Source organism: Equus asinus, chromosome 1 (assembly GCF_041296235.1).
Source record: "Equus asinus isolate D_3611 breed Donkey chromosome 1, EquAss-T2T_v2, whole genome shotgun sequence".
Lineage (NCBI taxonomy): Eukaryota > Metazoa > Chordata > Mammalia > Perissodactyla > Equidae > Equus > Equus asinus.
In genome coordinates, this window is record NC_091790.1 from 116,595,997 (window position 1) to 116,618,744 (window position 22,748).

Below are 22,748 nucleotides of genomic sequence, written 5' to 3' on the forward strand. Positions count from 1 at the left end.
TCTTCCTCAACAACAACAGAAAGAATGTGTATTCTACTGTTGTTAAGAGGTATGTTCTATAGACTTCAACTAGGTCAGTTGATTGATAGTATTGTTCAAGTATTCTGTGTCCTAGATAATTTTCTGTCTACTTGTTCTGTCAAATATCGAGAGAGGTCAACTATAATTGCAGATTTGCCTGTTTCTCCCTGCCGTTCTATTCGATTTGGCTTCATATATTTTGAAGCTCTGTTAATAAATGTATAAACATTTAGCATTCTTATATCCCCTGGGTGAATTTACCCTAACCGTTATGAAATGATCATTTTTATCTCTAGATATGTTCTTTGATTTGATATCTATTTTGTCTGATGTTAATATAGCCACTTCAGTTTTCATTTGGATTAGTGTTACCATGTATGCCTTTTCCCATTCTTTTATTTATAACCTATTTGTATCTTTATATTTAAAGAGCGTTTCTTGTAGGTAGCACGTGACTAACCTTTTTTGGGTACAATCTCACAATCTGCCTTTTAATTGGGATGTTTAGGTCATTTACATTTAATATAATTATTGATATGATTGGGTTTAAGGCTACCTTATTTGTTTTTTATATTGTCATCTGCTATTTGTTTCCCTTTTTTGCCTTCTTTTGTATTAATTATTTCTTTATGATTCACTTTATCTTACCTGTTGGCTTATTAGTATAACTGTTTGTTTTATTATTTTAGTTGTTGTGTAATAGTATATAGTATACAATTTAACTTACTGCAAACTACCTTTAAGAGATTTTATTTGATTTTATAAATAGAATAAGGACCTTAAGATAGTATACTTTTATTTTATCTTAAAGATTGGCACCTAAGCTAACTGTTGCCAATCTTTTTTTTTTTTCCTGCTTTTTCTACCCCAACCCCCCCAGTACATAGTTGTGTATTTTAGTTGTGGATCCTTCTAGTTGTGGCATGTGGGATGCTGCCTCAGCATGGCCTGATGAGTGGTGTCATGTCTGAACCCAGGATCCGAATCAGTGAAGCCCTGGGCTGCTGAGGCAGAGCACACAAACCCAACCACTTGGCCATGGAGCCGGCCCTGAGAGAGTATACTTTGACTTCTCTCCTCCTGACCTTTGTGCTATTGTTATTATACTTTTGATTCTTACGTGTGTTTTTAACCTCATAGTACATGGTTATTATTTTTGTTTAAACAGTAAATTGTCTTATAAAGAAATTTAAATAAGAAAAAAAAATCATGTATATTTATCCATGGAGCTGCTGCTTCCATTGTTTTTCATTCCTTTGTGTAGATGTGTATTTCCATTTAGTATCATTTTCCTTCTGCCTAAAGGAGTTCCTTTAGCATTTTTTTGTAATGTGGGTCTGCTGGTAGTGATTTCTTTCAGTTTTTGTATGTCTGAACAAGTCTTTTTATCACTATTGTTTTTTAATTTTTTTTTTGCTAGGTGTAGAATTCAAGGTTAATAGTTTTTTCTTTCATTAATTTAAAGATGTTGCTCTACTATTTTCTTGCTTGCATTTTTCTCTGATAAGAAATCTTTCATCATTATCTATATTTTGGATACATGTAGCACGTCTGTTTTTTTTTCCCTAGCTGCATTTAAGATTTTCCCTTTATCACTGGTTTTGAATAACTTGATTATTATGTGCCTTGGTGTAATTTTCTTCATGTTTCTTTTGCTTGGAGTTTGTTGAGCTTCTTGGATCTGTGGGTTTACTGCTTTTACCAAGTTTGAAATGTTTTGCCTTTATTTCTTCAAATGTTCTTTCTTCTTCCTCCTTTGCAGGCTTCAGGTACATGTAAATGGGTCCCTTGTAATTGTCGTGCAGTTCACTGATAGTCTTTTTCTTTTTCAAATTTTTTTTTTCTCTGTGCATCATTTTAGGAAGTTTCTATTGTTATTTCTACAAGTTTACCAATCTCATACAGTGTATTTTTATCTAAGACATTATAGTTCTTATCTCTTAAAGTTTTATTATACTGCTACATAATTTGTTAACATATTGAATGCATTTATAATGACTTATATGTCCATATCTGCTAATTCTAACATCTGCATCAGTTCTGAGTCTGTTTCAATGGACTTTTCCCCTTGTCTTGTCGTATTTTCCTTCTTTGCATGTCTGTTAATCTTTGATTGAATGCCAGACATTGTGAATTTTACCCTCCTGGGTGCTGGGTATTTTTGTATTCCTAAAAATATTCTTTTTTATTTTTTCTGAGGAAGATTAGCTCTGAGCTAACTACTGCCAGTCCTCCTCTTTTTGCTGAGGAAGCCTGGCCCTGAGCTGACATCCATGCCCATCTTCCTCTACTTTATATGTGGGACGCCTACCACAGCATGGTGTGCCAAACAGTGCCATGTCCGCACCTGGGATCCAAACTGGCGAACTCAGGGCCACCGAGAAGCAGAACGTGTGCACTCAACCACTGTGCCACCGGGCTGGCCCCACTAAAAATATTCTTGAGCTTTCTTCTGGGATGCTGCTAAGTAATGTGAAAACAGCATCTTTTTAGTCTCTCTTTTAAGATTCTGTTAGTCAGAGCTAGAATAGCATTTACTCTGGGGTTAATTACTCCCTATTGTTAAGTCAAGGCTCTCTGATTTTATCCTTGCCCCAAGAATCAGATTTTCTAGTCTGGTTTGTGGGAAAAGGCACTATTCCTAGCCCAGTCTGAGCCCTGGGAACTGCTTGCTCTAATCCTTTCAGATGGTTCTTCCTCCAACATCAAGTATTTTCTTCACTTACACTGTGGTCAGTACTCTGCTGAGTACTTGAGGGAGATCCTCTGAAGGTCTCTGGAGTTTCTCTTTGTTTATCACTTTCCTCTCTAGTACTGTGCTCCGTGAACTCTAGCTACCTTGACCTCCATGGATTCTCAGCTCTGTATCCTCATACATACTCAAGGAGTCTACCAAGTTATATCTGACTTTCCTTGCCCTGTGCCACTACCTGATATCTCCCTCAAGACAGTAACCTAAAATAATCATGGAATTCACCTTATTATTATTATTTTTACTATCTCTCATGAATCACTATCCTTTGTTGCCTGAGGTCCAGTGTCTTGAAAACTGTTGTGTCATATATTTTATCCAGTTTTTTGTTTTTTGTTTTCAGTCAGGATGGTAAATCTGCTCCTTGTTACTCCATCTTGTTCAGAACAGTTTATCTTATTTCTTACTCATCACTCTCTGCTATAGAAATTTTTTAGCGAGTGTTTTTGTCTTTTCAATTATATTGTCTATACCAGAAGACAATGTTCCAGGTCAATTCTGAAAAATGCAGAGGAAAGTAGAACCTTCCCTCTTATAATCTATTCTTGATATTCCCATGAGTGCACACGAGAATACACTCCTTGCCATAAGTCTCGTCATACTGTGGGCTGTCGATGTGCATGCAAAGAAGTAAAATATCCAAATATTCCTTACTTATGTAGCTGTCAGCTCTGCTCCCTATCTCGTGTTTGTGCTTCCTATCTTATTTACAGTTTTATTTCTAGTTGCCAGATTTTAATTTATTTTTTACATTGAATTTCACTTGGTTAGATTTCAGCCAGGACTCACTCATTTGCAGCAGAACAGATTTTAGGAGGTACCTAGAATCAAGGGATGGAAGAAGGTGTAGAGAGAAACTCATATTCTTAGGAACAGGCCTTATGAAAGATCAATCAAGCTGATGATATAGAGGGAACATATGATGGTTATAATTGGGAAAAAGAAAAAAAAAGAAAAAGAAAAGTGAAACAAAAGCCTTCAACTGGTAGAGACTTAGCTGATGTGGGCATTCAAATAGCTAAAGGAATACCTCACTTTTGGTATGGTTTGTGGAACTGGGATGTACTAGTCTGCAGGGTTTGAAATAAAGAGTCCTTGGGCTAAAAGTGAAGTGATGAAAAAGAATTGCTAGAAAGAACCACTGATGTTTTGAATCTGTGCCAGGAAGACTGCATAAATGTGAAGACTGGAGTTGAGTTTTTTCCCATTTTATCTGTGATGATTATCTCAGTGTTATTCAACTGAACTAAAATTTATTTGTATATTTGAAGTTACTGTTTATGATGGTTGGCAGAGGACAAAATTAGAGAAATGTGTTACATTGGTAAAGAGGGATGGAGAAAGGACAGTATCCAGGTCTACGGTCTTAATGGGAGCAGTGTCATTCTTTCCATTAATCTGCTCAATATTAATGCAAAGTTGATCCATGAGCAAGGAGTTTAAAGTTGGGACTCACCTAAGTGGCAGATGAGGATCTTAATTAAGGTTGTTTGGTGATTTGGAGGCAAGCCTTTTACCCCTTTGGGAGAGGGAGGTCACTTTTGATTGTAGCTCCGTCTGAGAAAGCCAGGGTGAGGCAGTGAAGGTGGATGAAGTGCTCTAGGTTCCAGCAGAGACCAGAGTACTGTTTTAAGAAAAAAAGGATTTCTTTCTGTCCTCAGATGTTGTCTCATTCCTTTTCATTTTTTTGGCTTTTTAATTACTTCTTGTAATTTTTATGTCTTCATTTCTGTGCCCAATATTTTTAATACTTTATGTCTCTTTATTTTCCCTTTGTCTTTTCTTTTTCATTTTTTAAAAAAATGTTCCATTACCTGTGGTGTCCATCTCCTTCTAATAACATTCTACTTGCCACCCTTGCAGGCAATGTCTTTATTGGAGCAAAGAGGATTTTTGGACAGGCAGAAGGAGAAGAGGAAATAGGCCATGAAAGTATCTGCTTTTTCTGCAGCAACCAACATGCACCACATGAAATGGGGAGACGTCTCAGTGGTGGTTGGTTAGGCCTCATCATGATGGGGTTGTTGAAAAGAATAGTAAACAGGAGGTGGAAGAAAAAAAGCTGTGCCTGCTGCAGAGTAGTTTCCCTTTCTTGCTCATGCAGCAGAAATATGAGACCACAATTGATAATTCGGTGACCTTATATTTTGAGTCATGGTCTCCCTCATCTTTGGGAAATTTCCTTCCCACATGCCCACAGCAAATTTCTCCCACCCTTCTCTGTAGGCTAAAGCAGATGCAAGTGGCAAAAACATGATATCCTCAACCAAAACAGAATTTTAATTTAACAAACATCTATTGAGCACTTGCTACACACAAGACAGCGTAAGAAATGGTTGAATTGAAAGTTGCACAAGCCGTGGTCTTTAATTTTCAGGAGCTACAATCCAGATAAGCACATAAAAAGCCATAGTGAAGATGGCAAAAAGATAAAAATAAAAATAAAGATCATAAGAGAGGAATAAAGTACAGTGGGAACCTAGAGAGTTGAGAGGTCATTTCTTGCTATGAGATACAGGGAGGCTTCACGGAGGAGCTGAAATTTCATCTGGATTCTAAATAGTGACAAAGATTGAGGAGGAGAATGCTATGTAAAAGCATAGTGATAGGAAAATGCAGAAGACATTTGCAAAACAACTGGTGGGAAGATGATGGAATTGAAAGAAAATTTCAGGTGAGAATATGAAACACGGTGGGATCCACATGAAGCAGGCTGGACTTTGTTCTGTAGGCAAAAGGCAACCAATGGACTTTAATAGTCATGATGGTGCGACATAATTTTGCATATGGATAGCTACATTGGTGACTGAGTAATGATGGACTAGGGAAAGTAGAGGCAGGGAGACCAATCAGGAAAGAGGAAAAGGAATGACAGCCAATTCTGAGCAAGAGGGAAGCTAGATGAGCTGACTTAGAGTCCTGGACTTACAAGCCGTGACTGGGGCAAGTTTCCTACTTTCTCTATGCTTCAGTTTCCTCCTCGGTAAATCAAGGATTAGAATAGTAGTTGTTTCATAGAGTTGTAAAGATTAAATGAATTAATATGTGTAAAGCCCTCGGATCTGTGTCTGGCAAATAGTACACAGAGAATAGTGTTATGTATTACTACTAGAGCATTGGTAAGAAGAGACAATAAGGAGTGGATTTGAAAATTATTGTACTATATAATTATGTCATTATTTATATTGGAGTTATTTTCAGCTATTTGCCTATTAGACATAATTCTGTCATTTAGTAAGCAAAGCAAGAATTCAAGTTGTTACTATAGCACTTATTACATCTTATTTATTTCTTGTGACTAATTTCTTCTACAATATGTCTCAGACTTTGAAATAACATATGAGTTGCCCCTAACATACAGGAGTTTTAAAAAGGAGCTTGAAAATACAGTAGGGCCATTTGAGCTATGTGGTCCGAGTTATTGTAACTGATGTTTCATCATCTCTATCTATCTATCATCTATCTTAAATATATTTATTTATTTGTGCTTTCTTACATTGCATCTAACCTATGAGAAGTTAAAGATCCTGAGATCTTTTGCAGATAGAATCATGTAAAGTTCATAACCTTTTTGAGGCAAAGAAAGCTACATTGACTACAGTTTAGAGTGATGGTCACACCAATCCCTGCCTTGCTTTTCTTTCTTCCCTGCTGCTCGACCTCCACCCCTTAAATCATTGCTGCAGAGCTGGGGGAGCGCCTCTCCTGGAGGTGTCAGCAAGAAGCAGTGAGAGGGGCTGGAGCAGGCCATCTCTAGCTGCCCTGCAGGCTGCTTTACGTTTCCCCCCACCCTCACCCCCACCCCCACCCCCACCCCAGGACTTTGGGAAGAAGACAAAGAGAAAAGAGGCTGGCAAGAGAAACAGAGGCAGCTCTCTCTGTTCAGGACTAGGAAAGAGGAAAATAGGGGAGATGAGCAATTCTCCCTACTGCTTCCTGTGCAATCTGAAGTGGGCTTATCTACAGTCTAGACCACACTGAAAATGTGAAGGTCACGATAGCAGAGACATTTGCAGTCAACGTCTAACTGTAAAATGCTTATCTTGATCAACTTTGGGCTTTAATAATAATCCAGGACTTGAGAAAGGAACCATAAGTAACTGTCAGTGGGATGGCAGCCTAGCCAAAGCATCTCTAAGGGAAGAACAGGAACATGGGGTTTTCTTGTGGCTCCTGTCTCCTCAGCTCTTTCTCTGGGCACCTTTGGCCTTCCTGTTTCAGGGGCCCCTACTCAGCATGGACACCTGCTGTCTCCTTTCCCGCCTCTGACAGACGGTGAGAAGGAAACAGCAGAGACCTGGCTGAGAGCTCATCCTGAACACGTTCTTGACTCAAGTGAGTCAAGGGCAGAGGCAAAGTAATTATGGGATTTCAGCCGTGCCTCTGATGCTGCCTTCTCCACTCTGCTGAGGGGGGATGGTCCAGCATTGGAAAGAGATTAACTCACAGGTGGCCTTTAAAAGTAAATGTAGAAGAATATTTACTGGCAGGAAAATTTGTTCATGAAATGCTGTTAAGTGCAAAAGCAGGTAGCAAACATTGTGTACAGTATGAGCTCTACTTGTGAGCCAAACCAAATTAACCATACACATCACACGCGTGCATCAGAAGGCTTAACCACGTTTAACCATAGCCACCTCTGGTGGGGAGGAAATATGGGTTTAGCTATATATGTATAAATGTGTGTGTGTCTGCGTGTATTTACCTTTTTCTTTCCTATCAATGAAAGTCATTTTTCGTTTTCAAAATAAGAAAGACAGTAGCCCCAGATTCTGCAGCAGCTAAGTGGTGAAGCCTCCACAGATATCCCTTAGAAGCTGGCTCATATAAATGTGACGCTGTCTGGGAAATAATGTACTCCTCATTTCCCTTTGCTTTCTGTTTGTAGTCTCTTCATTTTTTGCACAGAAAGCACGGAGTACCAACCCTCTCCTTCTCTGACAAGGATCTTGCAGTGTGGGTGACTGAACAATCCAGAAAAGGAGAGGTTGAGGAGACCCCCTCCCACACTTCCATGCACCAATCAGTTTCCTGCACAAACCACCCCCAGCTTCCAGCCAACATCCCCTTAGCAGGAAGAGACAAATGGCTGAAACCTTACCACTTGGAGAAGTATCCTATTCCCTGCCAAGGGGCCCATAATTTCCTCGGACGGGTCGAGGGGGTGGAGGGGTGCATGCTGGAAGGATCTGTCCTTCTTGTGTGTCATGTACTGTCCCAACCACTTTCAAGCAATAATGTCAGAGTCTGGTCAGCTTCCAGGCTTTTCCCTTCCTTGGCTTTCTGTGACCAAGGGCCTGTGTACTTGCTGTGATAACTTTTTCTTTGCAAGGCTGATTTTTAAACTGACGAAAAAATTAACAGTTACACTTACACAAGAGAAGGTGAGGAAACTTGGGGCTGGTTCCCGTGTTTGCTCATCAACTGACATGATTTGAGCTCCTTCTGAAGAAGGAAAGGAACAGGAGGCTGCAGCATGATTTAAACAACAGTGATGAGGCGCTGGTGGAAGTCAGAAAATGCTAAGTGGGGTGGAGTGAAGTGTGGGAAACTCTCTTTAGAAGTTCACTGATTATCCATTGGTAAAATGATAGAAGCCTATTTTTCCCCCGGCAAGGCCCCCTTTATTCACAATCTGGATGTGAAAAGTCAGAAATCCTGCTTACCTGCCCTTTACACTGTGCTAATTATGTGAGGTGCCGTCCTTGGAGTGTGGCCACCGGTCTCCTCTCTGCGGGCCTTGTTGTGGAGCAAGTGCCCAGTCCCATTCTGTGTCCTTTAAGGAGGTTGCGGGGAGCACACAGTGAATTCTTTCATCCTCACTGTTGAGGAGGTATAGGCTCTTGTCTTTTGGTATCCTCTTCCTCAAGTCCTGCACCAGCAGGGTTCCTCCCCTGCCCAGTATCCCTAGGAGGTGCATTTCCATGTCAAAGCCCTCTCTGGAGAGAAGGCCTCTTTTTCCTCCACTCCCTGCTTTGTTGGAGTCCTGACTCACTTTAACTCCCTCCTTCCCAGCCCTGTTCCAAGTTAGCAGTAGCAGGGAGCAGAACTTATTTAGAAACCAACACCACAGGAAAAACCAGCTTCTTTCTGTGAAGCATAAGAGAAGTGTAATTGCCCTTGAAGATGTCAACTTGTTGTAAGAAAGATTACTTCTCTTGCAGTAAACAGAGAAGTAAGAATCATTCTTTAGTGAAGTTGTAGGTTTTCCTTAAGACAAATGCAAGTGCTAAGACTGTTAGACACAGCTAGGTAAATCCACGGGCTAATTTAGAAGGATTTATAAAGGGGAGTGAACATGGTTCAGTTTGTATCTACAGACTGTGTCTTGATCCTGTAGAAGTAGCGGGTAAGGCAGAAGACACGAAGAAGGTTCTTCACGTTCCCACCCTGCTCCTGCTCATCTAAGGCTGGGGACTTGGAAGCTCAAACTGCTCTAGTTTCTGGCAGGTCTGGGGAATCCAGATCCATGTGTGTGCCCTGTTGCTGCCAAGACTAAAAGATGCTTGTGGCAGGAATGCTCTTGGAGGAGTAGTTTTCCAGTTTCAGCCAGTCCTGTTTAGACCCAAGTAAGATAGTGTCCTGAGGCCATCTAAAGTACCGAAAGCCTCCTGCATGGACCGCCCGCCCCGGAGGGGCTCAGGCTTCTTAGCTCTTCTCTGACACCAGATGGGAGACCCCATCAGCTTGGAGGAGTGCTGGTGGCCCCCTGGGTCCCACCCTAAAAGGTGGTGTTAGAGCCAGAGGAGAAGTCAGGTCTTGTGGCTCCTGTTCATTTCCGCTGCCCCAGAGCTTGCCCTCTCCCTTCTACACTGGACTTGAGTCATGCTGAGACACTGGGAGCTCTCGAACAGGTCTGCTCTTTTCTTTCCCTAGATATTTCACAAAATGTCCCTTATCTTCCCCTCTTTCCTTCTGGCTAACTTCCCCTTGGCTGACTCTTCCATCCAACTGACTCCTGAGTCTTCGAAAACTGTTAGGTCTTCTCCCTACAGAATGTCACGACTGGCAGGAGGAGCAAATAAAACAACCATAGGGACGAAATAACACATTCAGGAAACCTTCCAATTCCTTGCCTCTTAAGTCCCTTTTTTAATGTGGTGCTTGGAAACACTAATGACCTCTTATTTTATTCTTGAAAAAGTTGACTCATGTCTCTCTGAAACCAAAACAAGAATCTAGGCCTAAAAGTAATGAGTCTATACTAGTAGGACTTTTATGTGCTCCATATGTAAGCTAGTTACAGAAAAGGAGGAAGTGATTCTCACTGGAAAGGCCAATATAGGACATTTTTTCCAAAGATACCTAGGATGTAAATAGAAGTATACAAAACCTTGGTTTTAAGATAGTGTGCAGTCTAGCAGTGGGATATGGCACTTATATTTATTTTCTATTACTGGGTAACAAATTAGTCGCAAATTTAACAGCTTAAAACATCACCCATTTGTCAGCTCCCAGTTCCGCAATTCAGCAGTCTGGGCTGGGCTCAGTTGTTTTCTGCTCAGAGTCTCACACTCAAGGTGTGGGCTGAGCTGAGCTCTTATCTGGAGGCTGGGAGTCCCCTTCCCAGCTCACTCAGGTCCAGGCTGTTGTAGGGCCAAAGTCCGTTTTCTTGCTGGCTGCCAGGGACTGTTCTCAGCTTGCAGAGGCCACTCTCAGGTCCTTGCCATGTGCCATCCTCCATCTTCAAAGCCAGCACCAGAGAATCCCCCTTGGGTCAAATCCTTCTCAGCTTTCAAATCTCTTTCATCAGTAAAAGCCATTTTATGGTCTCCCTGATGAGGTTAGATTAGGTCAACTGTGACATAGGATATGACCTAAGCATGGAAACGATATCCCACCATATTCACAGGTCCTTCCCACACTCAAAGGAAGTGGGATGTGGGTCATTTTAGCATTCTGCCTACCTCAGTACTCAATGGATAAGGCAGAATAAGATCAATTAAAAAGATATAAAATGTTTCAGAGTAGTGGAGAGAGAAACTTACTGTATGTGCTTAGCATATGGGAGATGTTCAATCAGTATTTGTTAATATGTGGGAAATATATATATTCTGAGAGCACAATAATGTATTGAACTGTTTTAATCAGAATAAACTAAATTAGTCAAATAAGAAAATACTTTTGACTCACAATTTGGGTAGTTTGATCGTCAAGTTTCTGGGTAGGGGGACTTGAACTCCAGAAGGCAGCATCAAGGGAGGACTGGGGTAGGTAAAGATGCTTCATACATCTACGGGTTTTGAGCCATTCTTGGGGGAGGAGCAAGAAGATCTGAATTACGGGGAAAGTCCAGGCAGGAACCACAGTAGGTAGCTAGGATCAAAAGCAAGACCTTAAGCTCGGGTATAAGCTGCCCAATGTTTTTTTTTTTTTTTTTATTCACTGAGATGCTTGAAAGAGTCTTGTTACACAAATGGGTTACTAAATTTCCATTCAATATATCATTCCCTTTGAAAGAGTGGATGAGCTTCCCAAGTAATGTGCTAATAACTGGCAGCTAATGAGATAGACTTGCTTGGACTGGTGTTTGACACCCAGTCACGTTGGCAGCATCTGCCAGTGTCTTCTAGGAGACTGAACTGTGGTCGTTGAAAGTGCTTCTCTGGAATTACTCAATAAAAACAACAATAGAGGTGCTTCCTGGTTACATAACTCCCTCATTTGAAGCAATTTCAGAACTTTAGAGACAGATCTGTTTAGAGCTGTTTCCACCCCTGTTTCAAAAATGGAAACAAGCTGAGGCATTCTGAAGGAAATGGACTTGCCCAAGGTCTTAGTGAATCCGTTGAAGCATAGGAAAGTTAATGCAATATCCCCAAATAGTTTTTAAATTTCTTAAGTGGAGATAATGAAGCCATGTTCATACTCTAAATTGATGCCTGCAATTCTAAGTTGGATATTCATTTTATACATTTTATTAAAAATTCTGTCATTGATTTCAAAATTCTCTAGTCCTGAAATCTTTGCATCCGTGCCCTATGTGGAAAATCTGTATATTTTATAAAGCAGTTTAGTTGTTGAAGATTCGGATGAAGCATGACTTACTGAGGATGGACATTTGGAGATTTTAGGTTTAAACATTTTTATTTAATTGTTAGATATACAATTGAATTATTTGACTGGAGTGACCAGTCTGATTATTTCAATGTTATGCAAGAAGTGTTACAAACATTCTCTGAAGTTCTTGGGAAAGAATGTTCAAGACATTTCACTTCTTATAGAAAGTCCAGGCCTAAGCACTCCAGAGCAGGTTTAGAAACCCTTGGCCACTGCTTACCACACTCCTAGCTATTAAGGGAGAAGTCAGAGAGGCACATACATAGAGAGGGATGGCTTACATAACCGAAGGAAATGCAAGTGTAGTCCTAGTAAAATTCCGGTTCACTGTGGTTGAAGGTCTAATGAAGAGTAAGAAAAGTTACACCTTGCTATGAAAGAGTAAAGGAGGAGTGTCAGGAAAGACTGAGAAGTCCATAGCCTGTTTCTGCTAACACAAGAGGTCCACAAAGTGTTTCTCATTCTAAGGTGATGGCTGATTTCCGGTTGGAATGTTACTTATGTAGACACTCGGAAATGCTTGGTAAGGCGAATTCCGTCACACAGGAATACAACAGGATTGTATTTTGGGAACAAGGTCATAAAAACTGACTACAAGTGACATGGATACTGGATGTTTGTGAGGTAGGTTCTTAAACTGTGAGTTTGCATGTTTTTATAACAAATTACTATTAAACTGGAACATTTAGAGCACTTTAAAATGGTGAGTTTTAAATTAGGAAACAACAGCAAAGTATCTAGAGGGACAGAATACGCCAAAGGAAACCCACAAACCACAAGCAAAGACATTGTTACCATGTGGACTGACCACGACAGAATGCTTACTCCCTTTCCCCTCACAAGGGCTGTTTCAGCTTAACACTAAATATTGACATAAAAAAAAATTCAAGGCTGTAAAAATGTATCTGCTGTCTCTTCCTAATTTTTGTTTTTCTTCCTCATCTGCTGTAATTCTATGTGAGAAAAGAGAACTAAATGTGACCCCAATTATTGAAAATTGGAGTCTAGCATCTGAATAAAGACTACCTATTAAAGGATGGTGCTAAAGCCTGAGCGCTTTTGCTATCTTTTTGGTGCTGTCACGAGGAGCAAGACTTATTGAAAGACTACAAACCTAACCAAGCATGTCTCTCCTCTCAGGAAATTAAATGCATCTCTGGGAGCATTGAAGGTCAGTATCACACTTAGTAGAGGCATTGGCACTGTGCTGGCATCTTGTCAGGCTTTTAAGCCTGTTGGTGGGGGAAGGAGGAGTTGAGCAGCGGGGAAATATTCAAACCCATGTGCACTTCTCTTTTATCACCGTCATAGTCTACCATGTATGTAATGGTTGGGTGAATAAAGTGAGAAACTTGTTCTGTCTTGACAGTTACAAGTTCCAGAGACAGTATCCTAGAACCAACAAGCGTCTAAAATTTAGTCTCTATCTCCTCAATGTTCTAGAGAATATCTGTAGTACAATTGCTGTCTACGGAAATCTTTGTGAAATTCTCACAAGTGAGAGATGTGTCCCATAATAGGTAGATGTCTGACTTGTACCAAATGTACACTTGGTGTGGAATACTTTTCTTCCAGATTTACATGTGGCTATTTCTTTCTTGTTCTGTAGGTCTTAGTTTATATGTCACCACCTCAGAGAGGACTTTTCTGACCACCCTACCCAGCCACTGCGTAAGACATGTTTTATTTTGATCAGAGCACTTGCCCCTGCCTGCTATTCTTTCTTTTATTTTGTGTTTGGTTTGTGGTCTGACTCCCTGCCTCTTACTTGAAAATGAGGTCCGTGGAAGTGGGAACCTCGTCTTTCTGGTTCATTGCTATTTCTTGCACCTAGAATATGTCACGCCAATGGTAGGTCCTCAATGAATGCTTGTGGGATGAAGGGATTGGTAAAGGAATGAACGATACAGTATACACACATTCTGCCAACATCGAATTCTTGGGTTGCCAGGGAAAGTTTTTGGTCTTAATATTCTGCCTTCTCTTCACCAATAATGTTAAAATGCATCCTGTGCCAGTGTGGGAGGTTTACATGAGGCTTTTTCTATGAGCTTGGAAAAGCTTTCTCTAAGAGGGAAATAAGATTATCAGAGAATTTACTTTTAAGATAAACAAGTAATAGATAAAAACTGAGAAAGGAAGTTACCTTAAAATGACAGAATGGGGGGCTGGCCCCGTGGCCGAGTGGTTAAGTTCGCGCGCTCTGCTGCAGGCGGCCCAGTGTTTCGTCGGTTTGAATCCTGGGCGCGGACATGGCACTGCTCGTCAGACCACGCTGAGGCAGCGTCCCACATGCCACAACTAGAGGAACCCACAACGAAGAATGCACAACTATGTACCGGGGGGCTTTGGGGAGAAAAAGGAAAAAATAAAATCTTTAAAAAAAAAAAAAAAAATGACAGAATGGCTCCTAGGCCTGTAAGATTTGATTGAAACAGATACAATGTATTACCGTGTCTAAAAAAAAAAAAAGACAAGCAAACACATTGGTTAGCGTGAAAACATAAACAAGAGGCCCACAGGCTAACTTGCTGGTGCTTGTCCACATATCCAAGTGCTGTGCATCCTGGGAAAGGGAACCACAGTAACAGATCTCTCTTCTGCAAGATGGTCGCATCTGACCACCACAGCCTGATGCCTTTAAATGTTTGAGTCTTTAACTCACCTTGTTCTGCTCTCCAGGCCCCAAACAAACTTTGCTATGTGATTTGGCTTTCCGTAGAAGTGTGCCTGCCACAAGAGGTGCACTAGTGGTGTAGACTTGAGGTCCTTCAGTCCCTGTGATGGCCATTGCTCATCACACATAAATAATAAGTTGGCATCGGGTTTATGTGTCTACCTAGCTCATCACACATAATTAACAAATCAGCATCAGGTTTATGTATCTACCCGTGAGCTTGGTAAATGTGAGTTGTCCCTGAGAGATGTACTGACAATTCATATATCTTAGCCGGCTGGGCTCCCAGCAATGATCTAGACTCTGGGATATTCACCTGGATGATGAGTGGAGACCTTGGGAGGGAGGCATAAGTGCTGAATCAAAAATTTCACTTGAATTTTTGAGTTAATGTCCACCTGCTGTCAACTGGGTTGGCTACTTGACTGCATGCAAAGTTCTGAATCTTTCTATCCCAAAGGGATGAGTATCTGTGAAGTTAGGGTTGCCATCCCCATAGCTCAGCACAAGAGAAGGGTAAAGAACCTGGGGGATACACATTCAGAAATGCAGGTCTCAGGCTCATTAGTCCTTTCAAATCCCCTCCCTGGGACAGGCCTTAACAGGAGAATAAAAGGAAAAGGGTGATGTTTTTCTCTCTATGGGATGCCTCCACTTGCCCTACAGCTAAGTGAGGACTCTCACTGCCTGCCTTGATGTTCACAGTCAGGTTCCTAGCAGGGGCTCTGAGGCCAAGGCCGGGAGCCCAGATGGAGCATGGAGAGCCTCTGGACCCAGCCTCTGTTTGTCTGTGTTTGGATGCATCCAAATATGACCAGACTTGCAAAAAGGTCAGCTCAGTGACATGTGTCTCTGGCGTGTCCAGTCTCTGCTTTCTGAGTCCCTTTCCCCAGAGATGGTGTCCCTCCTGATTTCAACTACCTCTCACCTTGCCATGTTCATTTTCATCAAGTCTCAGTCACACTGATGCCTTACTTCTCCCTAAATCCTTTTATTTAAAAGAGTGTTTTCTTTAATTGTGTTATAGGAACCAGAAAGCAAGCAATAAGGAAGGGGAAAGGGAGTCCATTTCTTTGTGTCTGAATTCATGCTATGGTTTGGTATAAGTTTAAGCAGGATAGCAGGTCTGGCAGCCTTTCATAAAGCCAATCCACTGAAGCAGTTAAGAATATCAGCTGGAGCTCGGGAAGAGCTGGTTTCAAAGTCTTGTTTTGCCACTCACTAGCTGTTTGATTTGTGGCATTTTTTTAGCCTCAGTTTTTCCATCTGCTAAGTGGTATTAATAACTACTTCAGAGTGCGGTTGCAAAGATTAAACAAAATAATGAATTTAGAGCTTAGCATGGTCCCTGGCTCATAACAAATCCCCAATACACACCATTATTATCATTTTATCATCTCTGTCCTCACTTTTAGATTCCTTTTAGTCCTCAGAGGGAAGAACCCTGCTAACCCTTGGCTGGTGAAGACATCTTCTGGGCCCAGAGGGACTGACCAAAGTCCACGTCTATATGATCAACTGACCTTCTACCTTCCTGTCCTTGCTCTTTGCCATTCTCCCGCCCTACCCTCTCTCAGCCTGTATTTCCCACCTCTAAGGATTGGAAGCCCTGTTCACTGTGCCTCAGCTCTCTTTTTGCATCCACTTCTGGTGGTCTAGGGGTTAAGATTCAGCCCTCTCTCTACCATGGCCTGGTTTGTTTCCTGGTCAGGGGACTCCACCATCTGTCTGTCTGTCTGTCTGTCTGTGGGTTGTCACACTGTGGTTGCTGTGTGTTGCTGATGCTGAAAGCTATACCACCAGTATTTCAAATACCAGCAGTGTCACCCATGGTAGACAGGTTTCAGCAGAGCTCCCAGACTCAGACTAGGAAGAAGGACCTGGCCATTCACTTCCAAAAAATTGGCCATGAAAACCCTATGAATAGCAGCAGAGCATTGTCTGATAGAGTGCTGGAAGATGCAAGGATGGAGCAGAAAGACTGGGCAGGGTTCTGCTCTGCTGGACACAGAGGTGCTAGGAGTCAGAATCCATTCGACAGCACTAACAACCACCATCCTGCTACCAAGACAGTGACACCCTCTTGATTTTATCAGAGAAGCCATGGGCTAATGGACAATTGGGGACAGAGAGCTGAAGGCTTGGGCAGGGACTGTTCTGAGGAAGGGTAAAGACTGGCAGTGAGAGAACTGAGGAGACAGAGGGTAGGAGTGGAACCCAAGAAATGTCAGTCCTAGGTGCTGGGACTGGGAGTGGAACTTAGAGAACCCAGGCGGCATGATGACAGAAACCATGCTGCCATTTTCCCTGTGTCTTCAGCACCTGGCACAGTGTTTGACATGCAGTCGGCCCTCAACTGTAGTGGAATAATAATTACTGGAGGGTTAAATTAGGAACTTTGTTTAAACTGTGTATGATTGGGAAACTGTTGATTTGCCTGAATGCTGACTACAGACTCTCTAAAAGGAGCTTAAAAACTACATATTTACTTTGCCCATGAAAAATTTAAGTATTAAATGACATTTATGTGAGCTGTTTATGGTTTGTTAACACCTACAACATAATGCTGATTGTACTTGTCATTACATTTGTATCAGATTAATTTTGTTGTAAATTTTATTTGATTGCAATAGCCTACTCTACATATGCTTAAAATATATTTACAGAATATGAGGCTTAATCCACAAGTAACAACAGGAGCCCTTCTAGATGCTTTATAGTCATGTCTTGTGAGCTCAGCCTTCAAAGAATGTAGCACATGTCCCACATTTGTTCATTCACCAATTTAAAAAGATAAAGAAGAAGAGAAAGCACATTGCTCAGAACTAATGATAGGGCAGTTGTGGCCAGAATGAATGGTCAGTGCACGACATTGTACAGCGCCCATTCCTGGGAAGTGAAGAATAGGAGACGTTTGGAGGAACCCAGTGACCACACGGAAGGGGAGGAGGAGCAGTGAGAAGAGAGCAATGAGGAAGAGAACCAGGGGGCCTGCTGGGCATCTCCGACCTTCTCACCTTCTTGATACAAAAGTAATTACGTTAAAATCCTACTAAAAAAGATATATTTCTGTGTCATCCTATTCATGCCCTAAATTTGGAGTAACAATGCTTGAGCAATTTAATGATCCAAAGACTTTTCTTCCCCCAGAGAGTTAAAGGAAGTGTAAAAATTAGACTTATAAAATTAACGTTCTATTTGAATAGCATTTGTCCTCTTGGTGACCCAATGCTTGTTTATAAACATAGTTAGAGTTTCACTGAATATCTTTCTTCTAGTTAATATCAGAGCTTCCCACAGCCAACCACTTACCAACCTCTGTACATTAATTTTTTTTTTTTTTTGGTGGGGAAGATTGTCCCTGAGCTAACATCTGTTGCCAGTCTTCCTCTTTTTGCTTGAGGAAGATTGTTGCTGAGCTAACATCTATGCCAATCTTCCTCTATTTCGTATGTGGATGCCTCCACAGTGTGGCTTGACGGCTGGTATGTAGGTCTGTGCCTAGGATCCAAACCCGCAAACCCCAGGCCGTAGAAGTGGAGAGTGTGAACTCAACCACTACACCACTAGGATGGCCCCTAAAATGTTTTTCAATAGTTGTCAAATCTTCTGTCTTAGGACAAGTCTACCAGAAGGACATCTCAGGGGAAGGACTGATGTGTAAGTGATTTATTGAGGCAGCGCTTCTAGGAGGAGCAGGTAGAGGACTAAGAGAAGCGGGACAGCGAAGGGTCTCAGGCTGAGCCTGTGAAGAGCTTTGAAGCGCAACTCATGCCATGGAATTCGTCCCAACAGAATCAAAGCAACCAGACTTTTTAATTTTATAACCACCAGCTGAGGATGGTGGGATTTGCGGGGTTCGTGGTGGTGGGATGGTGTGTGGGGAGTGGACTTTTAGTCACTTTGAACTCTTTGTGCCTGTGGGCAAAGCCCCTCCAGTGGCCAAGCAGTGTCTCCAAGGAGAAGTACAGGGGTGGGGTCTGTGGGCCTTCAAGCCTCAGCCCAGCCGGAGGTGGGTACACAGAAAACGTCAGCAAGGCTGCCAGGGGATCTGGGTGGACCAAGGAATGTCCACGACCTCTTCCTGGTTCTCTCTGCCCTCCATTGTCCATCTCTAGCTCATGCTCCTATGATTAGTTCCCTTCCGGATTACGTAAAGAGTTCCTAACCTACATTCTCTGATCTACGCAGTTGCCTCCAAGAAAGCCTGGTAGTAGTCAGGGATCTTCCTAAATTGCAAATCTGGTAGTGCTGGCCTAGTGCTTAGACCTTCAGTTAAAGCCTGAAGTCTGAGCTTCTCACCATGACTTGCCTGATGCTCTTGATCTGACCCCTGAACCCAGACTCCTAGAGCTGCAACCATACAGCTGATGGTATGACTTGCTGCTCTCTGGCCTCTGAGATTTTATAAAGCTATACCCACGGCCTGGAAAGGCCTTCACCCACCTCCTCATTGCCTCATTGTTATTCACCTTTGAAGATCCAGCCCAATCTTCATGACCTCTGGCTTCCCACTATACCCTGGGCTCGCGCTGTTGCAATATTTGCCACATCCTATTTTCCCACCAGACTGTGAGCCTCTTTAAGAAAGCCCTGTGCCCTGTTCATTTCTGCATCTCGTCATTCTTGGACTCTAGTACAAGACACGGTGAAATGAAGGAGGGGAAGGGACCCGCCTTTGCAGGGATCTGCAGAATGCACACGGCCTGCAGGCTTCAAGGGCGCATTCTTTATGTGTTAGGTCATGGGAGCCAGGCAAAAGGTTGGTCTCCTCTATGTGCCAGATAATGGGCTTGACATACATTGTCACAGGTGGTCCTCTCACAGGAGGACTGGGGTGGATGCTATTATCCAAGACACAGATGACCACATTGAGGTCTATTGAGATCAGAGGCATCCATTCTATTTTCGAAAATTTTCTGGCTTCCTCATAGTTCTACCTTTCAGAAAAAAATATAGCTCCCCTGTTCAATTTGGCCTGCATCTACACTGAAAGTAGCAGAGACATTTAAACCAATTAAAAATATATTGTTAAAGGCTGCGCTAGGTATCACATATGCGAAGATGAACGAATCATGGAAACTCATTGTTATGGATTGAATTGTGTTCCCATAAATTCATGTCAAAGTCCTAACCCTCAGTACCTCAGAATGTGACCTTATTTGGAAATAGGGTCATTGCAGATGTAATGAGTTAAAATGAGGTCATACTGGAGTAGGGTGGGCTCTTAATTCAATATGACTGGTGTCCATATAAAAGCAATGCCATGTGAAGAGACAGACACGCATACAAGGAGAGTGTGAACACATAGGGAGAGATGGGGTGAATCATCTACAAGCCAAGGAATGCCTAAGATTGCCAGCAAGTCACCAGAAGCTGGGAGAGAGGCCGGAAAGAGAGTCTTTCTCACAGCCTTCAGAAGGAATCAACCCTGCTGACACTTTGATCTCAGACTAGTAGCTTCAAGAACTGTGAGACAATAAGTTTCTGTGGTTTACGCCACTCAGTTTGTAGTAATTTGTTATGACAGCCCTAGCAAACTAATATAGTAATCTCAGTCAACTAAGGACAGACATAAAAATGGTATGTTACAGTGTGATGAGACAGAGTAGAGATCTGTGCAAGATTCAGGTGCAGCACAGAGAAGGGAGGGGCTGGCTGAGAGTTTTTTGGAGTTGTATACAGGTCGGCACTGGTTAAGGAAGGTCGCATAGTGCAAGAGTTGCTTGAGCTGGATTTTGAAAGCTAAGGATGATTTATATTGGCCTCTCTTTACGGCGGTTGTGGCATTCACAGATAAAGCTGACTACTGTGCAGTATTACCCCCATTTCCTCTTAGTGACTTTTGGCAGAGCTGTGCAGAGAGGCTGTAGCAGACATGGGAGCAAGCAGGTGGCTTTGGAGCCTGACAGTAGCCTGGGGAAAACAGCCTGTGATCTGGCACCAATGGGTGTCATTCCGTTCTCACCTCCCACCCCTTTGTAGCATACCCTTTGTCCTCCTTTTTCTTTTTTCCTTTGAGTAAATCTGTTTACTACCCAGAAAAGAACAGGGAAGGAATCGGCCAGTTGCCTGGGGCAGATGGTGCAATGTTAACAGAGGACACACAGAAAGCAGAACTCTTCAGCTCCCATCTTCCTTTTACATTCTCCATCCAGGCTCTTCGAACTCAATAGCATAAAATAAACATCATTAAGAAGAAACTGAAACACGTGTCAATGGAAGAGATAGAAAGGGAACCCCTGGCTGATTTAAATGATTTCATGTCTTCAGATCCAAGTGAATTACACGCAAACAGTGAAAGAATTTGCAGAAATGACCAATGAACCACTGAGGAGAAATTATTTTCAGGTGTTTTAAAATTTTTTTTTAGAAATTCTGGATAATATAAAATGTGCCTGAAGCCTGGAGTAAGGCAAACATTGTTCTCATACTCAAAAAAAATATAAATTCACAGAAAACACAAGTTGATATGGATTCCTGCAAACTCTTTTGGTTATTTTACCTATCCACATCCAAACATACAAAGCTGAAAAGAGGGAGGAAAGGGCGCAGAGAAAATGAAGGAAGGAGAGAGTTTGAGACAGAGAAAGAGAGAGAAAGAATAGAGAAGAAAAGACTGAGAAGGGAGAAGACGTTCATTAGATTTATGAAAATTATCTTAAGTTTACAGAGTGCACACAGCTCAATTTGTCTATAATTGTAACTTCCATAATCCTGCAAAATTTCGGGACAGGCTATTAAGTAAACATGATGGATGCCTTGACAAAAAAAGGAGGTGACTCATAAGAACCAGAGAAAGCCAATTCAGAAAAAAATCGTGCTGAGCTTGGAACGTCCTTCCTTCCTTATTTCCTTTGCTTTGTCTTTTCTCATTTCCCCAGAGTGAACTCTGCTCTCATTCCACCCAAAGGTACAGCACCCCCGGACCCCCAAATGGAAAGTTACAATCTCCACATTCTACACACTGTTCCCTGGAAGCTGGTCCTACCTGGAGAGCAGGCAGGGTAGGCCATTGTGCTCCTTGTCAGCCCTGGAGTTGTGTTTTCTACTCTTCAGTTCCTCATCCTGACGCCTCCTTCCTTGCTTTCTCTCCTCTCAGCACCCGTCAGTCCTGGTCTTCTGAGTTAGCCACTTTTCCTTGTTCCTGTTATGAGAATCTTCCTAGGGCTTTAGTCCATCCAAGAACTGACTTCTGGCTTGCTTTTGTCAGTGGATTCTTAGGATCTGCGTCCTTGAGGGATGGGTAGGAGCAGGCAGCCTCTCAGCTGTCTACCCTCAGACTGCTTTATGGACTACACCTGTTTTGGATACTCACGTTCTCCTCCATTAGGATCATTGCTGCTTCTTGAACCATGTCGTTGTTACTCCTTTATTCTATACTAATTAGACACAGCTCTTTGAAACACATTACTCTGAAGCCCATGCTTCAGAGTAACACTGACTCAGATTTTTATCTCTAAAAAATGAAAATCAGATCATATCTTTGTCTTGCTTCAAATTTTGTAGATTTTTCATCACACTTAGAATAAAATCTCAACTCTTTATCATGGCCTGCAAAGACCAACATAATCTGGCCACTGCCCACCTTTGTTCTTAAACAAGCCAAGCTAGTTCCTGCCTCAGGGCCTTTGAACTGCTTGCTCTCTTCCCTAAGATCTTCATGTTTCTGGATCTTTCTCTTCATGCAAGTTTCGGGAGAAGCTTTCCTGACTTCCTTGACACAATCAGCCCTCTTCCGCCCTCCAGTCAGTCTCTGTCGATAGCACGCTGCTTCGTCTACCTGGCATGTAATACTCTATAATTACCTGTGTATTTACTTGGTTTTCTTGTTTATTTCCCTTTCCTTGACCCCTCAGAATGTAAGCTGCATGAGAGCAGGGACCCTATTCCCAGCACCTGGACAGTTCCTGGTGTATGGTAGATGCTCCATAAATGTTTGAATGAATGAATGAATGAATGAATGAATCTTTGTTCTGTACTTAGACTACATGGCCATGGATTAATTACCTCAGTGGGCTTTAGTCCCTTATCTTTACAATGTGATTAGCAATTCCCATCTCATCGAGATTTTGTGAGAGTTGAATGAAATTTCATAGGTAAAGTGTCTAGAGCAGAGCAGGAAATAGAAAAACCACACAATAACTCCTAGGTGGGGTTATTATGATATGCTAGTCTCTGAGAAAGGCCATGAGAACACAGAGATGATTCTCAGAGTCTTTTTTCCCAAAGTGCTCA

General features: G+C 42.0%; 1 long non-coding RNA gene across 1 annotated transcript in view; it reads right to left on the minus strand.

Annotated features, from left to right (window-relative positions):
* Nucleotides 1-21,622, minus strand: part of LOC123285336 (uncharacterized) — a 36,589-nt gene extending 14,967 nt beyond the window's left edge. Inside the window, exon 1 of the long non-coding RNA XR_011502375.1 lies at nt 21,502-21,622. This is a non-coding gene — a long non-coding RNA (uncharacterized lncRNA). The remainder of the gene's footprint in view (nt 1-21,501) is intronic.
* Nucleotides 21,623-22,748: the final 1,126 nt, after the last annotated feature.